The sequence below is a fragment of the Mobula birostris genome, chromosome 13 (assembly GCF_030028105.1).
Source record: "Mobula birostris isolate sMobBir1 chromosome 13, sMobBir1.hap1, whole genome shotgun sequence".
NCBI lineage: Eukaryota > Metazoa > Chordata > Chondrichthyes > Myliobatiformes > Myliobatidae > Mobula > Mobula birostris.
Genome location: NC_092382.1, coordinates 72,373,822 through 72,396,666, shown reverse-complemented (window position 1 = coordinate 72,396,666; position 22,845 = coordinate 72,373,822). Strand labels below are relative to the sequence as shown.

At 45.5% G+C, this 22,845-nt stretch overlaps 2 non-coding genes across 2 annotated transcripts; one reads left to right on the top strand and one right to left on the bottom strand.

Annotated features, from left to right (window-relative positions):
- The first annotated feature begins 17,302 nt into the window (after positions 1 to 17,302).
- On the top strand, positions 17,303 to 17,384 carry trnas-gcu (transfer RNA serine (anticodon GCU)). Its single transcript has one exon. It is a non-coding gene; the product is annotated as a tRNA-Ser (tRNA).
- A 3,295-nt stretch (positions 17,385 to 20,679) lies between these two features.
- trnav-uac (transfer RNA valine (anticodon UAC)) lies at positions 20,680 to 20,752 on the bottom strand. The gene has a single exon. It is a non-coding gene; the product is annotated as a tRNA-Val (tRNA).
- Positions 20,753 to 22,845: the final 2,093 nt, after the last annotated feature.

The following is a 22,845-nucleotide window of genomic DNA, read 5'->3' as shown; positions in this document are numbered from 1 at the left end:
GACTCTGACATACTGCCGGCCAGAAGCATAGCGTTGTACACTTCCAGCAGGTCTGGGTCCATCCAGTTCCACAGAGCCGAGTACAACTCAGCCGGTAAGCTGTCACTTCCGGGAGTCTTACCCGACCCAAAGGAACGGATGGAGCCTGTCAGCTCGTCCAGGGTCAGTGGCCGATCCAGACTCTCCTGCTTGCCGTCGTCTAAGACCTGCGTGATAGACGACAGGAAGTTACGGGAGGCTGTGGATTCTGTGGGGTGGGTATGTCGAAGCTGCAGCTGGATGCACATCTTGCAGGTGAGGGCATCAGGGACACTGGAGGTCTCCCCACCTTCCCACCAATGTCCTCTCTAATTTGTAATGACCAGTGTGCCAAAAAATCTTGTGCTGTGCAATTTTTACCCAGTGACAACAACATGTGCACACTGAACTTTAAATAGAGAGGGATTTATTTTAACAGCTAGCAAATCACTATTAATAAGAACTTTGATATCCTCTGGGTTTCATCAAGTTAATCTGCACTCTCACACAATCTGTGTTGCAGGCCTGTAGAGGGTTATGAAGGATTTTCTCACACCAGCTTTTGCACACCGTCCATATCTGATTTGCTTGCTAAATGACACTTTAAAAAGTCAGATTTCCAAATATCACTCCACTTCCTCCCACTTGCAAGTTCTCCAGCAACGTTTGCATCGTCACAATACACACAGGTAACACCAGTTTCTGTATTGTACATAAATATTTCCCCTGAACCCTCCCCCAGGTGACTGGCGGCCAGTGAATATGAAGGGAAGGGCAGTAGTCTGTCTCATTGGAGTCTGGCACTTGTTGTCAAGGACAAAGGTGCTTGATATCATTGTGTCCTCAGAGAGAATGGGTCAAAACATGTCCCCACGGGTAGAAAGGTCCAGAACAAGAGGAGGTAGAACAACCAACACACACAAAATGATGGAGGAACTCAGCAGGCCAGACAGCATTATGGAAAACAGTACAAATGCTGAATTCCTCCAGCATTTTCTGTGTGTTGCTTGGATTTTCAATATCTGTAGATTTTATCTTATTTGTGATGGGAGGCAGAACAAAGGTGAATTTCTCAACAGCTGATGTAAAAGATTTCGTTCCCTTTCTCCGAGTTCCCAATCCTTGCATTTAGACAGCTGGAGCTCAGCTCTGTCTGAGAGATCCATCGATTCCCATTCCCTCATCAGCCGGAAGCTGCCCGGGGCCCGTGTACGGATCGTGTGGCTGAGAGAGAGGGAAGAGAGCAGGACCGTCCCGGGATTGCGGGCCACGGTATCCGGAGCTCACAGCAATTGTTCCGAATCCGGCAACCGAGGAATATCTCTTACCTGGAGCTGATTTACCGAGGCCTTTATGTACTGCGCGCATGCGTGACATTCGGGACCATCCGCAACCCTGACGCATGCGCATTCGATCGGCGCTTCAGCGGCAGCGACAATTCCTACGCAGAGCTTTCTGGGTAATCACGGTGCCATTAAACATTTCTGCAAACACCGGTTCCATGTTCATACCTCAGTTTTTTTTGGGGGGGGGCGGAATTCAGCAGCTCTTTTAATGGAGAAAGCAGCTTTCATAAACAATGCACTTAATATCAGCAAACTTTCCGCGTGTTTAATGCCGAAGTAGAATCTTCTTACAAATGCAGATATGAAACACAAGAGATTCTGCTGCTGCTGGAACTGTCGACACATGCACATAAAATGCTGGAGGAACTCTGCAGTTCAGGCAGCAACTAAGCAGAGGAGTACACAGTCTAGGCATACTGAAGGGGCTCGGCCTAAACGTTGTCTATTTATTCCTCTCCACATTTGCGGCCCGATCTGTTGATTTCCTACAGTATTTTGCACAGGTTAACCACCCTTTTTTTCAATCGAACAATTTCAAAATGTTTCTGATCTTTCATTTGTGGCCACATCCTGGTGGTCTGATTCCTCTCCCTCCTCCTCCTTGTAAATTCTAGGCCCCATTTCCTTTCTGGCGCCCCAAAGCCCTGATTCAGGGTGGTAACTCTTTGGTTTCTGACTCTGCACCATCGAAGATTCACTCGCTAGTCTGCTGTCAGACTTTAGAGGCGCATTGCAACAATCCAGCTGTCTGAGGCACAGACCTTTGAAATGAGTGAAAATGACAGAAAACTTTGAAAAGAGCAGGGAAGAAGGAGCTTAACCACCTTGCTCCAGAGCCCTGAAGAACGTCAAAACCACAGTGAGCTCATCGCGTTCTTCAGCCTGGAGAGAAGCATGCAGGAAATTCATGCAGGTGTATAGGATGATGAGAGGCATTAGTCGTGTGTATAGCCAGAGGCTTTTTTTTCCAGGGCTGAAACGGCTAACACGAGGGGGCACAGGTTTAAGCTGCCTAGAAGTAGGTGCAGAGAAGGTGGAAGAGCTAAGTTTTATAAACAAAGTGTTTGGTGTGTGTGTGGAATGCACTGCCATCGACGGTGGTAGAGGTGGATACAATCGGGTCTTTTAAGAGACTTGTAGATAGGTACATGGAGCTCGGGAAAATAGAGGGCTATGTGGTAGGGTAACTCTAGGCAGTTTCTAAAGTAAGTTACGTGGTCGGCACAACGCTGTGGGCCAAAGGGTCTGTAATGAGCTGTAGATTTCTATGATTCTATGAAATTCAAGGAAAATCTCCTATCCCAAGGAGTGGTGACTAGTTACAACCTGTTATCACAAGGAGAGTGAGAGGGGAACGGCAGGGATAGATTTTGATATACTGATATGGAACAGAAACATGGGCAGGGACCAGATGGGCCGAGTGGCCTCTCTAGTGTGCATTGTGAGTGTGGTAGATACAGTAAGTACTTGAGACACGGGATTTGATACAGAACTGATTTATCTTTCACAGATCCACAATATTAAACATCAGTCCAGTTTAAGGCTAATATCAGCAGAACAGAATCCCCCAATGCTCAGTGACCAGGGTTCAGTCCTGGGTGCGATGAGCAGCCACAAGAACTGCAGAATCTGACAGTAACAGTCCCTCATGAACCTGCAGCTGCCTTCAGTCACCATGTTGGTCAAACATTTAACACAAAGCCATGCATTTGAGAATTTAGACATTTCTATTTTTCTGAGCTTCTCATAAATGTGTACAGTTTAGTTAAGTTCTGCTCCAGAATTTCCACACAATTAAAATAGTTTATTACATCTTTTATTTCTAGTTTTGCAACATTTATATAATTTAACAATTTAATATGTACATTATTGCAATTCATAGTTGTTACCGCAGATGGTAATGCGAGATTGAAGCCTTTTCTATTTATCTGCATTCCTCAGAAATAACAATAGTTCAGTTAAGTTTCCTTCTGTGATTCCAAAGCAGAAGCTCGGTCTGTCTAATATTTACACACAATTAAAATGGGGAATTTGTTTATCATTATCATGTACTGAGCTACAGTGAAAATCTTGCCTGACGTACCATCCACACAGATCTATACATTACGGCAGTACATTGATCTGATATACGACAAAACAATAACTGTAACAAAGCATTATGGCTGCAGAGAAAGTGCAGTGCAGATAGACATATGGTGCAGGGTCATGTCGAATTACATTGTGAGATCAAGTCCATTTTATCGGACTGGAGACCATTCATTTGGCTTATAACCGCAGACAGGAAGTCGTCCTTGAGCCTGGTTGTATGCGCTTTAAGGCTTTTGTATCTCTTCCCTGATGGGGGAGCAGGTTTGCAGCAAGAATGTCTGGGTTGTGAGGATCTTTGAGTATATGACTGGCTTTTCCAAGGCAGGGGAAGTGTAGGAAGAGTCCATGGAGGGGAGGTTTGCTTCTCTGATGTTCTCTGCTCTCCAAAGTTCTCTGCAGTTCCTTGCAGTCATGGGCAGAGCAGTAGCCATACGAAGGCGTGAGGTATCAACAAGGAGCTCAGAGACCTCGGCCTTCACCCTGCCTTGTGTAGCTGGATCCTGGACTTCCTGTCAGATCGCCGGCAGGTGGAAAGAGTGGGCTCCCTCACCTCTGTCTCTCTGACCCTCAGCACTCATACGCGCAGGGTTGTCTCCTTGGCCCCCTCCTTTACTCTCTGTATTCCCATGACTTGTGTCCCCACCCACAGCTCCAATCTGCTAATTAAATTTGCTTACGACACTACATTGATTGGCCTAATCGCAAATAATAACGAGGCAGCCTACAGAGAAGAAGTCATCATCCTGACACAGTGGTGTCCAGAAAACAACCTCTCCCTCATTATCACAAAACCAAAGGAGCTGGTTGTGGACTACAGGAGGAATGGAGACAGGGACCAAAATTCAACATTTCCAAGTCTGTTATTGACACAAAATGCACATTTTAATATTGATCACGACACAATGTATTTTATATACTTTTAATGACATAAAACGTATTTATAGATTGTGACTGACAGAGAATCGTATAATTTGTGTTCCGTGTGTTATCTGAATGTACTTGCCTGTGATGCTGCCACAAGTCAGTGTTTCTCTGTACCTGCACCTTCCCGTACTTGTGCACTTGGCAATAAACTCAACAGGACCTGAGAAATCTCCGTGAGTTTTGATTAGTGATGATCATCTTGGCAGCTTGGTAGGTCGAATGTATTGGACAGTACACTGTTAAATGCAAAACCCTGAACAGTGTTGATGATCAGAGGGATCTTAGACTCCAAGTTCAATGCTCCCTGAAAGAGACTGCACAGATTGATCGGGCGGTTAAGAAGGCAAATGGCGTGGTTGTCTTTATTAGTTGAAGCACTGAGCTGAAAAGTCGGGAAGTTGGAGATACATATATATATATATCTGCAGACAGGCAGTCGGGGCGAGAGAGAGAACCCAGACAGAATATAAGGTGCTGATCCTGGACCCTGAGGGTGGCCACATCTTGGCACAAGAGGAGACGATGGGTTGACACGGCGGAATGGGAAGGGGAATGAAAATGTTTGGACACGGGAAGTCCCGCTCGGGACGGATAGTTCAAAGGTTAATTTATTATCAAAGCAGGTATCCATAAACAACTCTGAGTTTTTTTTCTCCTCCAGAGAGTCACGAAACAAAGAAAGAAAAAGGCTTTCAGAGCGAAAAAAATCGGACTCCCACCCCACCCCCGTATAAAAAAGAACGGCATCCCGATCATCGACCCCCCAAAACCCACCCCTCCCACAAACGGGAACAATAACATCGATAACTTTAATGACCAATAAATATAATTCCTCTCTTTGATCACTGTCTGAATGATTCCCTGACTCTGCGAGGAAGGGGTGTCTATGATCCACATTGTCAGGGTGTTGAGTTTACCAGGAGACAGAGACTGCAGGGACGGGAGGTTTTCTGTTCACTAATACACTGTGTGTGGACCCCGCTGGCAATTCTGATGTTGTGACCCGAATCGAGACAAACACCACGCTGCCCACTCCACCAACAACACGGCACAGCCGGACACATAACAGGGGACTTTACATCTCACAACACTGGATTCAGTGATGAAACCCGTGATTAATGTTGTTGTCCCACTGAAATCATAAGAAATGTCCATTAAGGTGCTTTTAAATACGAGCGCTCCACCACAGGTGACGTCACACCCCCCCCCCCCAAGTTCAGCACCGACAGTCACTCTCAAAATTGCATTGAGAAACAATGATGGACAAATATCCAGCATGAAGCTTATTGAAACTTTCTCCCCAGTGTGAACCCGGTAGCGTGTCACAAGGTTAGATTACTGAGTGAATCCCTTCTCACATTCACAGCAGGTGAACGGCCTCTCCCCAGTGTGAACTCAATGATGCACATTTGATGGAGATGGCTGAGAGAATCTCTTCCCAATCTCTGAGCAGGTGTATGGCCTCTACCCAGTGTGAACTCGCTGGTGCCTCTGTAGGCAGGATGATTGCAGAAATGCTTTCCCACATTCATAGCAGGGGAACAGCCTCTCCCGTATGAACTGACTGGTGTGCCAGTAGCTTGGATGACCGAGAGAATCCTTTCCCACAGTCTGAGCAGGTGAACGGCCTCTCTCCAGTGTGAACTCGCTGATGTACCTTCAGTTTAGATAAACAAGTGAATCCCTTCCCACAGTCTGAGCAGGTGAATGGCCATTCCCCGGTGTGAACTCTCTGATGTTCCTTCAGTTTAGATGACCGAGTGAATCTCATCCCACAATCTGAGCAGGTGAATGGCCTCTCCCCAGTGTGAACTCGTTGGTGCACCAGTAGGTCAGATGACCTAGTGAATCCCTTCCCGCAGTCTGAGCAGGTGAATGGCTTCTCCCTGATGTGAACTCGCTGGTGCACTATTAGGTTGGACGATTGAGTGAATCCCTTCCCACAGTCTGAACAGGTGAACGGCCTCTCCCCAGTGTGAACTGACTTGTGTACCAGTAGGGTGGATGACTGATGGAATCCCTTCCCACAGTCTGAGCAGGTGAATGGCCGCTCCCTGGTGTGAACTCACTGGTCAGCCATTAGGTCAGCTGACCGAGTGAATCCTTCCCCACAAATTCAGCAGATGATCAGCCTCTGCCCAATGTGAACTGACTGGTGTGCTTACAGGTGGGAAGACCAACTGAATCCCTTCTCACCCACAGAACAGGTGAATGGCCTTGTCCCAGTGTGAACTTGCTGATGTACCTTCAGTTGAGATGACCGAGTGAATCCATTCCTGCTGTCTGAGCATCCCCAGTGTAAAATGACAGGCATGCCAGTCGGTCAGATGATTGACTGAATCCCTGCCCAGTCTGAGCAGGAAGGACGATCGAGTGAATCCCTTGCTCCAATTCTTAAATATCTGGACAGAGTCAGAAAAACTGGCGTGTTGTGTTCGAGATTCCTGTAGATAAATTCCTTGTCGTTTTTAACCTGTGAAAACATTTACAAAATCCATCAATGGCTGAAGGACAACATTTCAGATGAGATTACTTTAGTCAGCAAGCTGTGATCTGACATCACACTGTTACAGTGAGCTTCAACCCAAGTTGGAGAGAGAACTCATCTTCGAACTGGCACAGTGCTGGTATCGAGGATTAAATGTTAACTGGAATCAATCTCCCTGATGCCTTTCCTGTCTCTATAAGAATGGGGCATTTCTGCCATCTCCAATCTGTGCTTTGCCTCAGTTTGAGTCTCTCCATTGGTATTATTCCCTCTTCCCACTGAGCTACATGGGTGTCTCGTTCCACAGTGACTGAAGCACTCTCACACAAATAGCCTTTGCTGACCTGCAGCTGGGACTTTCTTTTATGCACTGTTAGATTAAAGTGCCACAGTTTTAACACCATATAAAAATTTGCTGCTGAGATGAACGGTCGGTCTGTTAAAAGGAATTAGAGTGAATATTAATATTATTTATGGTTCTTGTTACAGTCATAGAAAAGTACAACACAGAACAAGACCCTTCGGCCCATCTAGTTTGTGCTGAACTATTTAAGCTTTCTACTCCCATATCCCTACCATCCAGGTACCTAAACAAACCTCTTAAATGTTGAAATTGAGGTCACATTCACCACTTGTGCTGTCTGCTCATTCCACACCCGGATGACCTTCTGTGTGAAGAAGTTTCCAGTCATGTTCCCCTCAATATTTCACCTTTCACCCTTAACCCATGGCCTCTTGTTGTTGTCCCACCCCATCTCAGTGGAGAAGGCCAGCTTGCATTTACCCTATCTTTACCCCTCATAATTGTGGTACACCTCCATCAAGTCTCTCCTCAATCTTTTACATTCCAAGGAATAAACACCTAACCTGTTCAATCTTTCCTTATAACCAAGTCCTCCAGACCTGGCAACATCCTTATGAATTTTCTCTGGACTCTTTCAACCTCTTTTATATCTTTCCTGTAGGTCGGTGATCAAAACTGTACACAATACTCCAGATTAGGCCTCACCAATGTCTTGTACAATGTCAACATAACATCCATCTCCTGTACTCAGTACTTTGGCTTACGAAGGCCAATGTGCCAAAATCTTTCTCTCCATCCCTATCTAAATGGGGCATCACTTTCAGTGAATTATGGACCTGTATTCCCAGATCCCTTCCTTCTGCAGCATTCCTCAGTGCCCGACCAGTCACTGTGTAAGACCTTGTTCCTACCAACATGCAACGGTTCACACTAGTCTGCATTAAATTGCATTTTCCATTTCTCAAACTATTTCCCAGCTGGTCCAAATCACACTGCAAGCCATGATAGTCTTCCTCACTGCCCACTACACCCCAATCTTGGTATCATCCACAAATTTGCTGATCCAGTTAACCACACTATCATCCAGATTACTGATATAGATGACAAACAACAACTGATCCAGCACCAATCCCTGTGGCACACCACTAGTCACAGGCCTCCAGTCACAGAGGCAACCACCTGCTACCACAACTTTGGCTTCTCCCAAAGCCAATGTCTCATCCAATTTACCATCTCATCTTGAATGCTGAGTGACTGAACCTTCTTGACCAACCTCCCATATGTGACTTTGTCAAGTGCCTTGCTAAAATCCATGTAGACAACATCCACTGCATTGTCTTCATCCACTTTCCCGATAACTTCCTCGAGAGACTCTATAAGATTGGTTAGACATGACCTACCATGCACAAAGCCATGCTGCCTATCCTTAATCAGTCCACATGTATCCAAATATATATTGATTTCCTGCACATACTTTCTAATAAATTCCTCACAACTGATGTCAAGCTCACCAATGTAGAATTTCCTATTTATTTTTAGAGCCTTTCTTGAATAGCAGAACAACATTGGCTGTCCTCCAATCCCCCAGTGTCTCACCTGTCACTAAGGATGATTTAAGTATCTCTGCTTGGGCCCCAACAATTTCTGCACTTGTCTTCTGCAGGGTCCCAGGGAACAACTTGTCAGGCCCTGGTGATTTATCCACGCTTATTGGCCTTAAGACAGCAAACACCTCCACCTCTGTAATCTGTACCGGGTCCATGAAGTTGATGCTGCTTTGCCTCACTTCTATAGACTCTGTGTCCAACTCCTGAAAAATAGAGATGCAAAAATACTATGTAAAATCTCCCCCATCTATTTTGTCTCCTCATATAAATTACCATTCGGATCTTCCAGAGTGGGCATGTTTCTGCACTGACCTTCTCCATGTTTCTGTGACACGGAAGCTGGCCAAACTTGTTTGGAAGGGAAACTGGCAGGAATGACGATGGAGCAGCAATGGCTGGAGTTTCTGCAAGCAATTCGGGAGGTGAGTGATGGACACATCCCAAAAAAGTGGAAGCATTAGAAAGGCAGGAGGACACAACCATGGCTGAAGTGAGAAGCCAAAGTCAACATAAAAAACAAAGAGAGGGCAAATAATGAGCAAAAAAGATTGAGAAGCTTTTAGAAACCAACAGAAGACAACTAAAGAAAGATGAGCTCAGGGTGTGGAAATATGATATTGTAGTCATTAATGTGCTTTGGTAGCACCCAACAGCCTGAGGCATTTACAGGAACAAAATATCTGAGGCTTCAATATCTCTTGAAAACCAAGGTTCCCTGCACTAGTTACAATTCAACTTTTATTTTGACAGGCACATACAAACTCTACACCCTCAAAATTTCACTTCTGAAGAACTCCAACTTACCACGTACTCCTTTGCCAGAAAACAGCCTGTCCCTATCCACACTTGTCAAATCCTTGCAAATACCATAAAAATTGACTTTCTCCAATTTAGAATCTCAACCCCTGGTCCATACCTCTGTTTTTTCCGTATTTACTTGGAATCTCATGGCATTATGATCACTAGACATAACGTGTTCCCGTACACTAATTTCAGTCACCAGCCCTGGACCATTTTCTAATAGCTTACTGCACACTTCAACATCGGAAATTTTCCATACTAATTAAGGCACATTTGACAACTAGTCCTTTTACAGTATGGGAGTCCCAGTCAATATATGTGTAAGGGGTTTCTTCTTTTATGTTACTGTGTACAGTAACCAAAATGGCTTCTTTGTTATGTTAACTGCTGAGAAAGTTTTCTCTCTAGCTGCTTGTTTGGGTTACAAAGAGAGTAGTATTCAGTTGCTAACCAATTGGGATAGACGTTATTTTTTCTTGTGTGTCTGTAAGCTAGTGTGATGCGCGGGCTTTGGCGCAGAAGGCACGATGGGGACAGAGACAGTGGACACGATGCTGTGGGCTGGCCGATAGGATGGACCACGAGCCAGAGTCCAAGGCCCAGGGTCTTCAGCGAGGAGAGGAGACGAAGACATACTCGTGTGGAGCGTCTGGTCGACCACTGTGGTTGGTCCCAGGCGGCGGGTCGAGGTGGTTGGAGGGGATTGAATGGTGGAAAGAAGACCCCGTTACTTGAGATCCAACTGTTGTGCACAAAGTGAACTTTGATAAGTTTGGCGCCTTTTATTTCCTTTTATATTTTATCTCTATTAATTACATAGTTCCAGTAATATCTATAAATTGTAATCATTTAATGGCATATGCTGTATTGTCTGTTATTTTGCGGGAATGTCACTGATCCTTGAATGTGGAGGCGGAGATGCTGGAGAAGACAGCGCACCATACGCTACAAGAAGAGCCCGGTCACGTGTCCATGTCCGTGATTAATTTGAAGGTACAAAACCTAATCTTCTAACTGGCCACAGCATCCACACAAACTTGATTACCCAGTTTGGCGGGGCCGAAGGCTGCTTCCCCTAGATGAAAGCGAGTTGAGCGAGCTGAGGTTTACCAGGGGGCTACATATGGGAAGTTATAATCACTTACAATATCAACTTTTGTTTCTTGGTATAGTCTGTGAACTCTCTACAAATTTGTTCCTCCTAATCCCTCAGACTGTTGGGTGCAACCAGCTCCCAGTGATGCCTACAATATCATAATTCCATGCCCTGGGCTCATCTGGCTTTCCTACAATGCTTCTTGCATTGTGATATACACAGCTCAGCACATTCATCGCACCATGCTCAACCTTCTGATTGCTGACTTCGTCTTAGGTCTGAACAAATCTGTCTGGTGTCCAGGAAACAACCTCTCCCTCAATGTCAGAAAAACAAAGGAGCTGATTGTGGACAACAGGAGGAATGGAGACAGGTTAACCCCCGTTGACACCAATGGATCTGGGGTTGAGAGGGTGAACAGCTTTGAGTTCCTCGGCATAAACATCAACGAGGATTTAATGTGGTCTGTACATACCGGCTGTGTGGTGGAAAAGGCACAATAGTGCCTCTTTCACCTCAGACAGTTGAAGAAGTTTGTTATGGGCCACCAAATCCTAAGAACACTCTATAGGGGCAATATTGAGAGCAATCTAATTGGCTGCATCACTGCCTGGTTTGGAACTGTACTTCCCTTAATGGCAGGACTCTGCAGAGAGTGGTGCGGACAGCACAGCGAATCTGCAGATGTGAACTTTCCACTGACAGGACATTTACAGAAACAGCCACCAACTGTTCTAGCTGCTACCATCTGGGAAACGGTACCACAGCGTAAATGCCAGGATCAACAGGCTCCGGGACAGCTTCTTCCAGCCAGGCCATCAGACTGATTAATTCATGCTGATAGAACTGTATTTCTATGTTATATAGACTGTCCTATGTACAAACTATTTGTTATAAATTACTATAAATTACACATTGCACATTTAAACGGAGATGTAACGTAAAGATTTCTACTCCTCATGTATATGAAGGATGTATGTAATAAAGTCAATTCAATTCAATTCACCCTCTCCACTATCTGTTCTGTCATTCTGGCTCCCGCCCCCCACCCCCCTGCAACTTTACTTTAACCAACACTCCCACCCCCACACTAGCAATAGCAAGCCTTACCACTAGGATATTAGACCTCTGCTAGTTTTATTTCCCAAACTAACTAATCCCCTATCACCACTTTGACTTTCCTCTGCAAGGTAATTCCCCCCCCCCCCCCCCACCGCCCAACAAGTTTCTAAAGTGGTCCATCTGCTGTTGTGAGGGATGGCAACAAGAGCACTCTGCGATGGCTATTTAACCTCATTCCCCTTCCTGACTCTCACCCGGTTTCCTGTGTCCTGCACCTTGGGTGTAACTCACCTCTCTTCATGTTATATCTATCATCCCTTCTGACTCCCAGATGATCTGGAATTCATCCATTTTGAGTTCCAACTCCTTAAAGTGTAGCTGGATACACATCTTGTAGGTGATGGTGTCAGGGACACTGGAGGTCTCTCCACCTTTCCACCAATGCCCCCTCAAATTTGTAATGACAAGTGTGTGCAAATATCTTGCGCTGTGCAATTTTTAACAGTAACAAAAATGTGCACACTGAATTTTATATAGAGAGGTATTGATTTTAACAGTTAGCAAATCACAATCAATAAGAACTTTGATCTCCCCTAGGTTTGATCATGTTCATCTGTACTCTCACACAACCTATGCAGCAGGCCTGTAGCGGGTAATGAAGGATCTTCTCAACAGAAATTTTGCACACTGTCCATATCTGATTTGCTCGTAAAATGATACTTTAAAAAGTCAGATTTCCCAATATCACTCACTTCTTCCCACTTGCAAATTCTCCAGCAACTTTTGCATTGCCACAATACACACAGGTAATACCATTTTCTGTATTGTACATAAATATCTCTCCTGAACCCTCCCCCAGGTGACTGATGGTGGTGAACTCATTGATGGCAATGCCAATGAATATGAAGGGAAGGGCAGCAGTCTGTCTCATTGGAGTCTGGCACGTTTGTTATGTGAAAGCTACATGTTGCCCAGGACAAAGGTGTTTGATATCATTATGTAACCGGACAGAATGGGTCAAAATATGTTCCCACGGGTAGAAACGTCCAGAACAAGAGGAGGTAGAACAAGCAACACACACAAAATGCTGGAGGAGCTCAGCAGGCCAGGCAGCATCTATGGAAAATAGTTCTATTTTACCTATTTTATGTGTGTTGCTTGGATTTCCAGCATTTGCAGAGTTTCTTTTGTTTGTGGTTGAAGTTAGAACAAAGGAGATTTTCACAGCTACTGATGTAAAAGATTTTGTTCCCTTTCCCCGAGTTCCTAATCCTTGTATTTAGACAGCTGGAGCTCAGCTCTGTCTGAAAGTTGCATCGGTTCCCACTCCCTCATCAGCCGGAAGCTCCCCGGGGCCCGTGTACGGATGGTGGGGCTGAGAGAGAGAGGGAAGAGAACAGGACTGCCCCGGGATTGCGGGCCACGATGGCAGGAGCAATTGCCCCTCAGTCAGAGTCGAAACCCCCCGCCCGGAATATGCCCTTCCCTGTAGCTGATCGTTCCGCGGCCTTTTGTGTACTGCGCGCATGCGTGATATTCGGGAACGTCAACAACCCTGACGCCTGCGCATTTAATCGGTGCTGCAGCGCGGGCGTTATTTTTAAGGCACCGCTTTCTGGGTGATCACGCTGACTTTAGGTTTCTGCAGGCACCGGTTCCATGTCCATGCCTCACTGTGTTTTGTGTGTAGAAAACTCAGCAGCTGTTTTCACGCAGAAAGCAGCTTCCATAAATAATATACGCAATATCAACAGGCATTTCACGTGTCAGGAGCCAAGGTACAATCCTCTTACAAAATGCAGATATAAAACACAAGAGATTCTGCTGTTGCTGGAAATGTAGACACACACACACACACACACATACTATTCTGGATGAACTCTGCAGTTCGGGCAGCAACTAAGCAGAGGAGTACACAGTCTAGCCATGCCGAAGGGGCTCGGCCTAATCGTTATCTATTTATTCCTCTCCACATTTGCGGCCTCATCTGTTGATTTTCTCCAGTATTTTGCAGACATTAACCACCTTTTTAAAAATCAATCAGCATCCAAATGTTTCTGTAGCCACATCCTGCTGGTCTGATTCCTCTTCTTCCTCCTCCTCCTCATAAACTCTAGACCCCATCTCTTTCTGGAGCCCCAAAGCCCTGACTCAGGTTGGCAACTCTTTGGTTTCTGCCTCTGCTCCATCGAAGATTCACTCGCTAGTCTGCTGTCAGACTTTAGAGGTGCATTGCAACAACCCAGCTGTCTATGGCACAGTCCTTTGGAAATGAGTGAAAATGATAGAAAACGTTGAAAAAAGCGGGGAAGGAGGAGTTTAACCACCTCAGTTCAGAGCTCTAAAGAACATCAAAACCACAGTGAGTTCATCGTCTTATTCAGCCTGGAGACAATCATGCAGGAAATTCATGCAGGTGTATAGGATGATGAGAGGCATTGGTCGTGTGGATAGCCAGAGGCTTTTCCCAGGGCTGAAATGGCTAACACGAGGGGCATAGGTTTAAGCTGCTTGGAAGTAGGTACAGAGGAGATGTCAGAGCTAAGTTTTTACACAAAGAGTGGTGTGTGTATGGAAAGCACAGCCAGCGATGGTGGTAGAGGTGGACACAATAGGGTCTTTTAAGAGATTCTTAGATAGATACATGGAGGTTAGGAAAATAGAGGGTTATGCAGTAGGGTAATTCTAGACAGTTTCTAGAGTAAGTTACATGGTCGACAAAACATTGTGGGCCAACGGGTCTGTAATGTGCTGTAGATTTCTATGATTCCATGAAATTCAAAGAAAATCTCCTATCCCACGGAGTAGTAACTAGTTGCAACCTGTCATCACAGGGAGAGTGAGAGGGGAACGGCAGGGATAGATTTTCATATACTGATATGGAACAGAAACCTGGACAGGGACCAGATGGGCCGACTGGCCTCTCTAGTGTACATTGTGAGTGTGGTAGATACAGTAAGTACCTGAGACACGGGATTTGATACAGAACTGATTTATCTTTCACAGATCCACAATATTAAACATCAGTCTAGTTTAAGGCTAACATCAGCAGAACAGACTCCTCCAATACTCAGTGACCAGGGTTCAGTCCTGGGTGCGATGAGCAGCCGCAAGAACTGCAGAATCTGACAGTAACAGTTCCTCATGAACCTGCAGCTGCCTTCAGTCACTGTGATGGTTAAACATTTAACACAGGGCTGATTTGAATTAAAAAATACCATGAGAGGTCATCTATTGCATCCAGTGCTTCCGGTGCGGCCTCCTCTACATCGGTGAAACCCGATGCAGATTGGGGGACTGCTTTGTCGAGCACAATAGACAGTATCTCCTGGTTGCCACCCACTTCAACTTTGCTTCACATTCCCATTCGGGTATGTCCATACATGGCCACCTCTACTGCCATGATGAGGCTAAACTCAGGTTGGAGGAGCAACACCTCATATACCGTCTGGGTAGTCTCCAGCCCCTTGGTATGAATATTGAATTCCCCAACTTCCGGAAATTCCCGCCCCCGCCTTTCCCCTATCCAAGTTTTACTCTGCCCCCTCCCCCTGCTGCCTACCACCTCCCTCATGGTCCCACCTCCTTCTATAACCATTTAACCATATAACAATTACAGCACGGAACCAGTCCATCTCGACCATTCTAGTCCGTGTCGAACGCTTACTCTCACCTAGTATGTACCACACAACCAGCACACCATCCTTCGAATCCATATTCTTCCCCATTTCCTCGATTGGTAAATGCTGTTTGATGCTCTCCAAACGGAAGCACTTAGCCTGGGCTGCCACTGCGGCCTCTTCAACCTCCGGCAATCGAGATGTCCTCTGACTCTTTGACTCCTCGACCTCCACCCGCAGTCGCAGCAGTTCTGACCCACGCTCCGTGTCCATCTCTATCTGGGACGCAATTACACCACCAGCTTCTTCCAATCTGTTCTGGGTCGATTTCTTGAGCTTCTGCTGATCCTTTCGAAGGTTGGTCATTGCAGCGTCTCTTTGGATTAATTCATCAGTAATGACCGCAGTTTCGGCTCGGAATACCGTTTCCCCGTCTCCACTTTGATGAGCATGGACTCCAATCCTTCAATGGTTGTCCCAAAATTGCAGCACTCAGTCTCCATCCTGCATTTCTGAGCGTTCAGTTCAGCGGTACAAATCTCCTCTCTCAGCCAAACACTCAGGATCTGCGTCCTTCTCCAGAGCTGGCATTCGTCCAAAGAAAGTTTTACTTAGTTTATCCCTAGTCTCCCGGGATCCCTCACTCGCCTCAATTCATAGCTTTCCATGGTGAATCCCAATGCTAGGAGATCATCCAAATACACCAAAACTCCAAACAGGTCCACATCCCCCGTCCCCCGCGGGAAGGTTGCAAGGGCTCCGGATATGCCCTGTGGCATCTTTTCGGACTGGAAGAATCCTAGGGGACCTATAACTGCCGTCTTCTCCTCATTGGCCTCACTCATCGGGATCTGGCAACATCCACTCCTCAGATCCAGCACATTAAACCACATCGCACCATTCAGACAGACCATCGCGTCTTCGGCCATCAGACCCGTATTCAGGTCAATGACAGTGCGCCTTGTCAGGGTCCTATAATCCACACACACGTCCTTCACGGCTGCAGGGGCCAGTCGCCGCGACCTCTCTCTCACCGAGGTGTCTTCAACGGTCAACTCCCCTCCTTCGTGGTAGTTTGGAGCTTCCACTAAGAGGGTCTCACCCTCAGATACTTCCCCCAGGCCGTACCACCATCGGCTCTCGTTTAAATTCGGTACTGGCCCAATGCTGTTACACACGTCCAGATGAAAGTTCGGCCAATGTTGTTCATATCACTACATTTTGCGACTTTCATTTACAAGGATTTAATATTCTGTATCTCTGTTTCTCTTACATAAAAAAGCCATCCTTAAAGGCACGCGCCTCTGACTTTTCAGGCGGCCCTAAATTCTGGGAGTGGAATCAGCAAAATGGTCCAGTTCATTCAAAACATCATCGGGCGTGATTTCTTTTTATATATCATATGCATATACCAGAACCGAGCAGCCATGCATTGTGTCGGTTAAGGTTGGGATATTCAGATCTGCTGCCGCAGACAGAGCTAAGTGCTCTTCAGCGTTTCTGTAATTTAATAGCTATCGGGTTCTCATAATTGCCAATACACGAAACGCTATTGTTTTGGAGCCAGATGATAATTTACGATAATATGTGTTTCTTGAAATCAAACAATTTGATAAACAAGTTACTAGACGTTTACTAAATTCGATATAATTTTATCTCACTGCACTACCCAAAACACACTATTTCTTAGAGCTACAGCGCACGGAATCGATCAATTTGGCATAGCACGGCGGTGGCGTCTGAAATGCCAATAATAGCTAGTTCTGTTTTTCCCTATGGTTAGCACCTATCCCACTAAGTCTTTCTTCCCAATATCCAGAAATTCTGGTAAGCATCACAGGCAAAGTAAATAGAAATGGTATCTGAAAACAAATATTTCGAACATAAGAGGAGTTTCTAAGTGCTGTGAAGAAATTCAGAATTTTGTAACACAAGAGACAGAAGAACAGACGAGGTGGCCGAGAGGTTAAGGCGATGGACTGCTAATCCATTGTGCTTTGCACGCGTGGGTTCGAATCCCATCCTCGTCGTGACCTCTTTATGTGAGGGGCCATCTGTTCAACTATTACTGTACTTTAAAGCTTCCAAGTCTCCAATATTTGCCAGATAGTTTGCTTTGTGAGTCATGAAAAATAATGTTCACAATTGGAATTTGTCTCCAAATTTGGTCATTTGGAGAGGAATTAGGCCATTCCGCCCATCGGGTCTGCTCTGCCGTTCCAGCATGGCTGATATACTATCCCTTTCAACCCTATTCTCCTGCCTTCTCCTCGTCACATGTGACCCCCTTACTGATCATGAAACTGTTAATATATCGAATGACGTGGCCTCCACAGCTATCTGTAGCAATAAATTCCACAAATTCACAACCATCAGGCTACAGAAATCTCTCCTTACCCCAGTTCGAAAATGACTTCCTTATATTCTGGGCTGGTTCCCTCTATTCTTAGACTTCTCCACGACAAGAAGCATCCTCTCCATGTCCACTATCTCCAGGCCTTTCATTATTCGATAAGTTTCAATGGGATACCCGCGTCATTCTCCGAAACTACAGCAAGTATAGTCCCAAAGTCATTAAACGCTCTGCATATTTCGCCTTGTAATTCCCAGGATCATTCTCGCGAATGTCTCCTGGGCGCTTTCCAATGCCAGCACACCCGCTTTTGGTTAAGGAACACACGCTGCTCAATAGATTCCAACTGCGGTCTGACCAATGCCTTACAAAGACTCAGCATTACATCCTTGTTCTCCTTTTCCAGTTCTCTCGAAATGTAAACTGTCACTGCATTTCCCTTCGTTAATACTGAGCCAACCTGCAAGTTGATCTTTCGGGGATCCTGTACCAGGTCTCCCGCTTCCTTCTACACATCTGTTTTCTGAACATGCTCGCCGTTTAGAAAATAGACCACGCCTTTATAGCTTCTGCCTAAGTGAATGACCATACACTTCCCAATATAATTTTACATCTCTCTCCTAATCAGTTCAGTTCCTTCTGCCAAGGTCCTGCTGATCAATACTCACACAGCATAACCATCAACCTATATTTATACCGTTTGCAAACTGGCCAGAAAACTATCAATCCCCTTATTCAGATTATTGACATATAACGTGAAAATAAGTGGTCCAAGCACCAACTGGTCACCGGCAGCCGACAAGAAAAACGCTCCATTTAATTCCACTCGCTGCCTCCGGCCATTCAGCCAATCTTCGATCCATGCTAGTATAACTCCCGTAAGACCATCGGCTCTCCTCTTGTTAAGAAACCTCAAGAGTTGCACCCTGTGACATTCCTTCTGATTTTCTAGGCCAGCAACATCCACTGACCCTTCTCCATTTATCCTGTCTGTTATTTCCTCGAGGAATTCCAACAGATTTGTCAGGCTAAATTTCCCCTGAGGAACACCATGCTGACTTTGCCCTATTTTAATATGTGCCTCGAAGTGCCCCGAAACTTCATCCTTAATAATGGACAACATCGTCCTAAACACGGAAGAAGACTAACGGGCCTAACATTTCCTGTAACACAGATAAAAGTTGCTGGTGAACGCAGCAGGCCAGGCAGCATCTCTAGGAAGAGGTGCAGTCGACGTTTCAGGCCGAGACCCTTCGTCAGGACTAACTGAAGGAAGAGCTAGTAAGACATTTGAAAGTGGGAGGGGGAGAGGGAGATCCAAAATGATAGGAGAAGACAGGAGGGGGAGGGATGGAGCCAGGAGCTGGACAGGTGATTGGCAAAAGAGATATGAGAGGATAATGGGACAGGTGGCCTAGGCAGAAAGAAAAGGGGGGTGGGGGAAACAGAGGATGGGCAAGGAGTACAGTGAGGGGGGACAGAGGGATAAAAAGGAGAGTGAGAGAAAGAATGTGTGTATAAAAATAAATAACGGATGGGGTTAAAGGGGGAGATAGAGTATTAGCGGAAGTTAGAGAAGTCAATGTTCATGCCATTAGGTTGGAGGCTTCCCGGACAGAATATAAGGTGTTGTTCCTCCAACCTGAGTGTGGCTTCATCTTGACAGTAGAGGAGGGCGTCGATAGACATATCAGAATGGGAATGGGACGTGGAATTAAGATGTGTTCAGAATGGGAATGGGAATGGGAATAAAATTTCTTGTCTTTTGTTTCTCTCCCTTTAAAGAGTGGAGAGACATTTCCAATTTTCCAGTTCTCCTGAACTGTTCCAAAGTCTGCTGTTCCTTGAACGATCAGTACAAATGCGCCTACAGGGGAAAATGTGTGAGTGTCACTATAAGTTGCGATGTTTATCAGTTTCCCCATTCAGCCTCCGTCTCTTCGCAACGATGAAGGGCGGATGGAGGTGCATGCGGAAATTCTGAACTGGGAGTTGAGCGCACAGATCCCGAAGCAGGTGATTTTCAAACCTTCCTGCAGAACACGCGTCAGAAACGTTTAAACACAGCGCGGTGTCGATTAATACTCGAGTGTACCGAACTGATATCAAAGACAGATCGAGCGGAGTATGTTCTCGTCATCCGATTCCGGAGACAGCAGAAGAGCGGCACAACGTCCGGACCGAGTAAGTGAAATGCATCAACCGCGGCCCCGCAGGCGAGGAATCTACAAGTAAAACACAAACTGAAGGAATTTCCATACAGCGCATGAATACTGTGGGCGGCACCGATTAAACCGCGATTTCCCCACCCATCTGTCTCTTTACTTCCGATGTACAGTTTTATGTTTTCTCCCTTCCATTCTGCTGATACCTCCGGATACATTTTGACTGACATTTCTGCAACTTCAGTGATACATATTTTATATCGACTGTGGGCAGATTGGAACATCAGTGGTAAGTCCGCCATCAAGACATTGAATAATGTACGTAACAGTGGCCGGTTTGATGAGGATAACTGACCCTTTATTTTAATAATGTAATAGAAGTAACAGGGTGCCGAGGGAACATCGGGAGCTATGTGTTGAGTCACAGGGCAAAGTGTATACCGAAATATAAACTTATTCGTGACGTTAAAGACGAAGAAAAGAAAAACATCACTGGTTAATTACTCATCTGCATGCACGCGTGGGATATTCCGTAAGTAGTTACATGTTGCATCAATACTCAGCAAGACCGACATATTAAAATATAGTGACTATAACTCTATACCGATATACGATCTGTCATCATTATCTTGTCTTGAAACAAAACGGTTCCCAATTCCCTTGCTCTGTAGATTATGCACGAGATTTTTGAGCATTCCTTTTCAATTTCCCGCAGGGGTATTCCCATGATAATAAATGTAAATACGAACGTAAAAGTTCGTAGGATCTTTGAGATCACATGCCTCCTAAATCCTGGAGCCTAAAGGGTGTTTCTGTCCAGGATTGAACTGGAGACCTTTCGCGTGTAAAGCGAACGTGATAACCACTACACCACAGAAACGCTGCCAGGAGAACAATGTTCTACGCTTTTGAGCACGGACCAGACACCCTGCACCTCCGACTGTCTATTTATTCATCCTGTTCTTAAGGACAATTTTTTTCTGCCCGCAAGCAATAGAAAACGAAATTTTGCCCACTCTTCCTTCCCACTTCAGGAACAAGGGCCAACTTTATAGTGCATATTTATTAAATTCACGACGAATTTGCTGTGATGTTTTGGTCAGGGCGCAACATCCAACAACATCTCACCGTACCTCTTCCTAGAGATGCTGCCTGGCCTGCTGCGTTCACCAGCAACTTTTATGTGTGTTGCAACAAAAAACGTATCGGCCGCTGCAGTGTCCTTCAGTCACCACATGGTGGCTCCCCGCCTCTCAAGGATAATTCAGTGGTAATTTTGACATTTCTCGCTATATTAGTTCTTCGCCAGTCTTCGCCAATCTTCCGTTCTCGTCACTCTCGCCAGAACGTTAATTGAAGGAAATAATTCATAGACAACGGAAATAGTGAAAACAAGAGGAAATAGCATCTGTAGAGTCAAAACCAATGTCTTTAGCCCCGCCTAGTGCACAAGCGAGCTATTATTAAACACACAATCACACTAATGTTTCATTAATTCCATCTTAATCTTCATTTTCCAAACTGCTCCGTCGTATCTGAACCAGACCCACTCATCTGCGGATAATTAAACAACCTATTTTGGATGGAAAATTATATTAATCACAATAACCATCAGGAAGCGAGGCCCGTGTGACAGGAGAGCGGGAATGTAAGCATTTTACAGCAGCGCTGAGTCGGTCACATCAGAGGTCGCAGGTCACAGAGAGCCTGAAGGATCTGATAATCGGCATGTCAGTAGATTTGGTGGAGGGCTCCATTCTTTAACAGCAGCTTGGTAAAGCAAGTCAGAAATCGGATTATACTGGACATGGAAGAACTGATTTATAATTCTGTTCCAGAATGGAATCGTCTCAACTGCAGGTTTCAATAGTTTAGTGTGAAAAGTAACCAAGGAATTGCCCATTTCCGGACCTTTTAGTTTTCATTCCGTGCGCTCACCTTGTATTGTAACGACAGCCGCAATGACATGGATAATTCCTCCAGTTTAACCCCATGTCAGGGTGCTGGAAGATGGAGTTTGATACTGTCCTCCAAGCATTTGCAGCGCGGCGCGTATGCTGGGTACATCACATGTCGCACGGTTTCACTGGGTAACTGATAGCTTGCATATCGGCCGGGACTCCACCTTTGATTTAATGTCATGTACAGCAGGAACAAATCCATGCGGGGTTTTATCGGGATTATTGTTTTAATTTACGCTGGCAGATCAGTGCACATATTTATTACGTGAGTGAGACGTGGATGTGACTCCGTTCAATGCAGAGGTAATTTTAGCAACGTGGAGAAACTGTAATGGTGTTTCTATCGCATGTTTCAATGAGGGACGGACTTTGGTGGGCAGAGAGATTCTCTCCTCGACCTGTTCTTTTACGCTGGGTTAACCTATGTGAAGAACAGATTGGCTTCAATGATGAGAGCTCCGGCCAGTCTGTTTGGAGAGTGGATGGTCAGCTCTTTCCAAAATTAATTACAACATGAGGACTCCACTTGTAAAAAACAATCTACGTTCAATTTAGTGACACAATCTTAGCCACTGTTTTACTGCGCTGGGGTGGAAGGAGAATCGATGTACGGGATCATCAGAGGTATGAGAGATTTCTGTTACAACTGCAGGGTGGTGAATGTCGGTTGCGACCAACCGCCCAACGACAGCTTCTCGAAAAAGCACAGGGGGACATTCGAGCCGTGGCTGTGTTGTGATTCGAAACCCCTTCACTTTAAAGACAGGAGACAGAAACCACTCGGCTACACTACCCGTGAGCAGATTACATGATGATCTGAAATTGATTGCACACGGTTCATGTATTGAAGTTCCCAACAGAAAAAAAAAACACACGCATGGAAAGCAGTGAAAACCAGGTGGAAAAGTGACAGGTAGGGGCAGTTGTCAGCAAGAGGGATAGATGGGGCGGGGGGGGGGGGGAGTGGTGGCAGGGTGAGCGCAAATGGAAATTATGAAGTAAGGTAACCCGA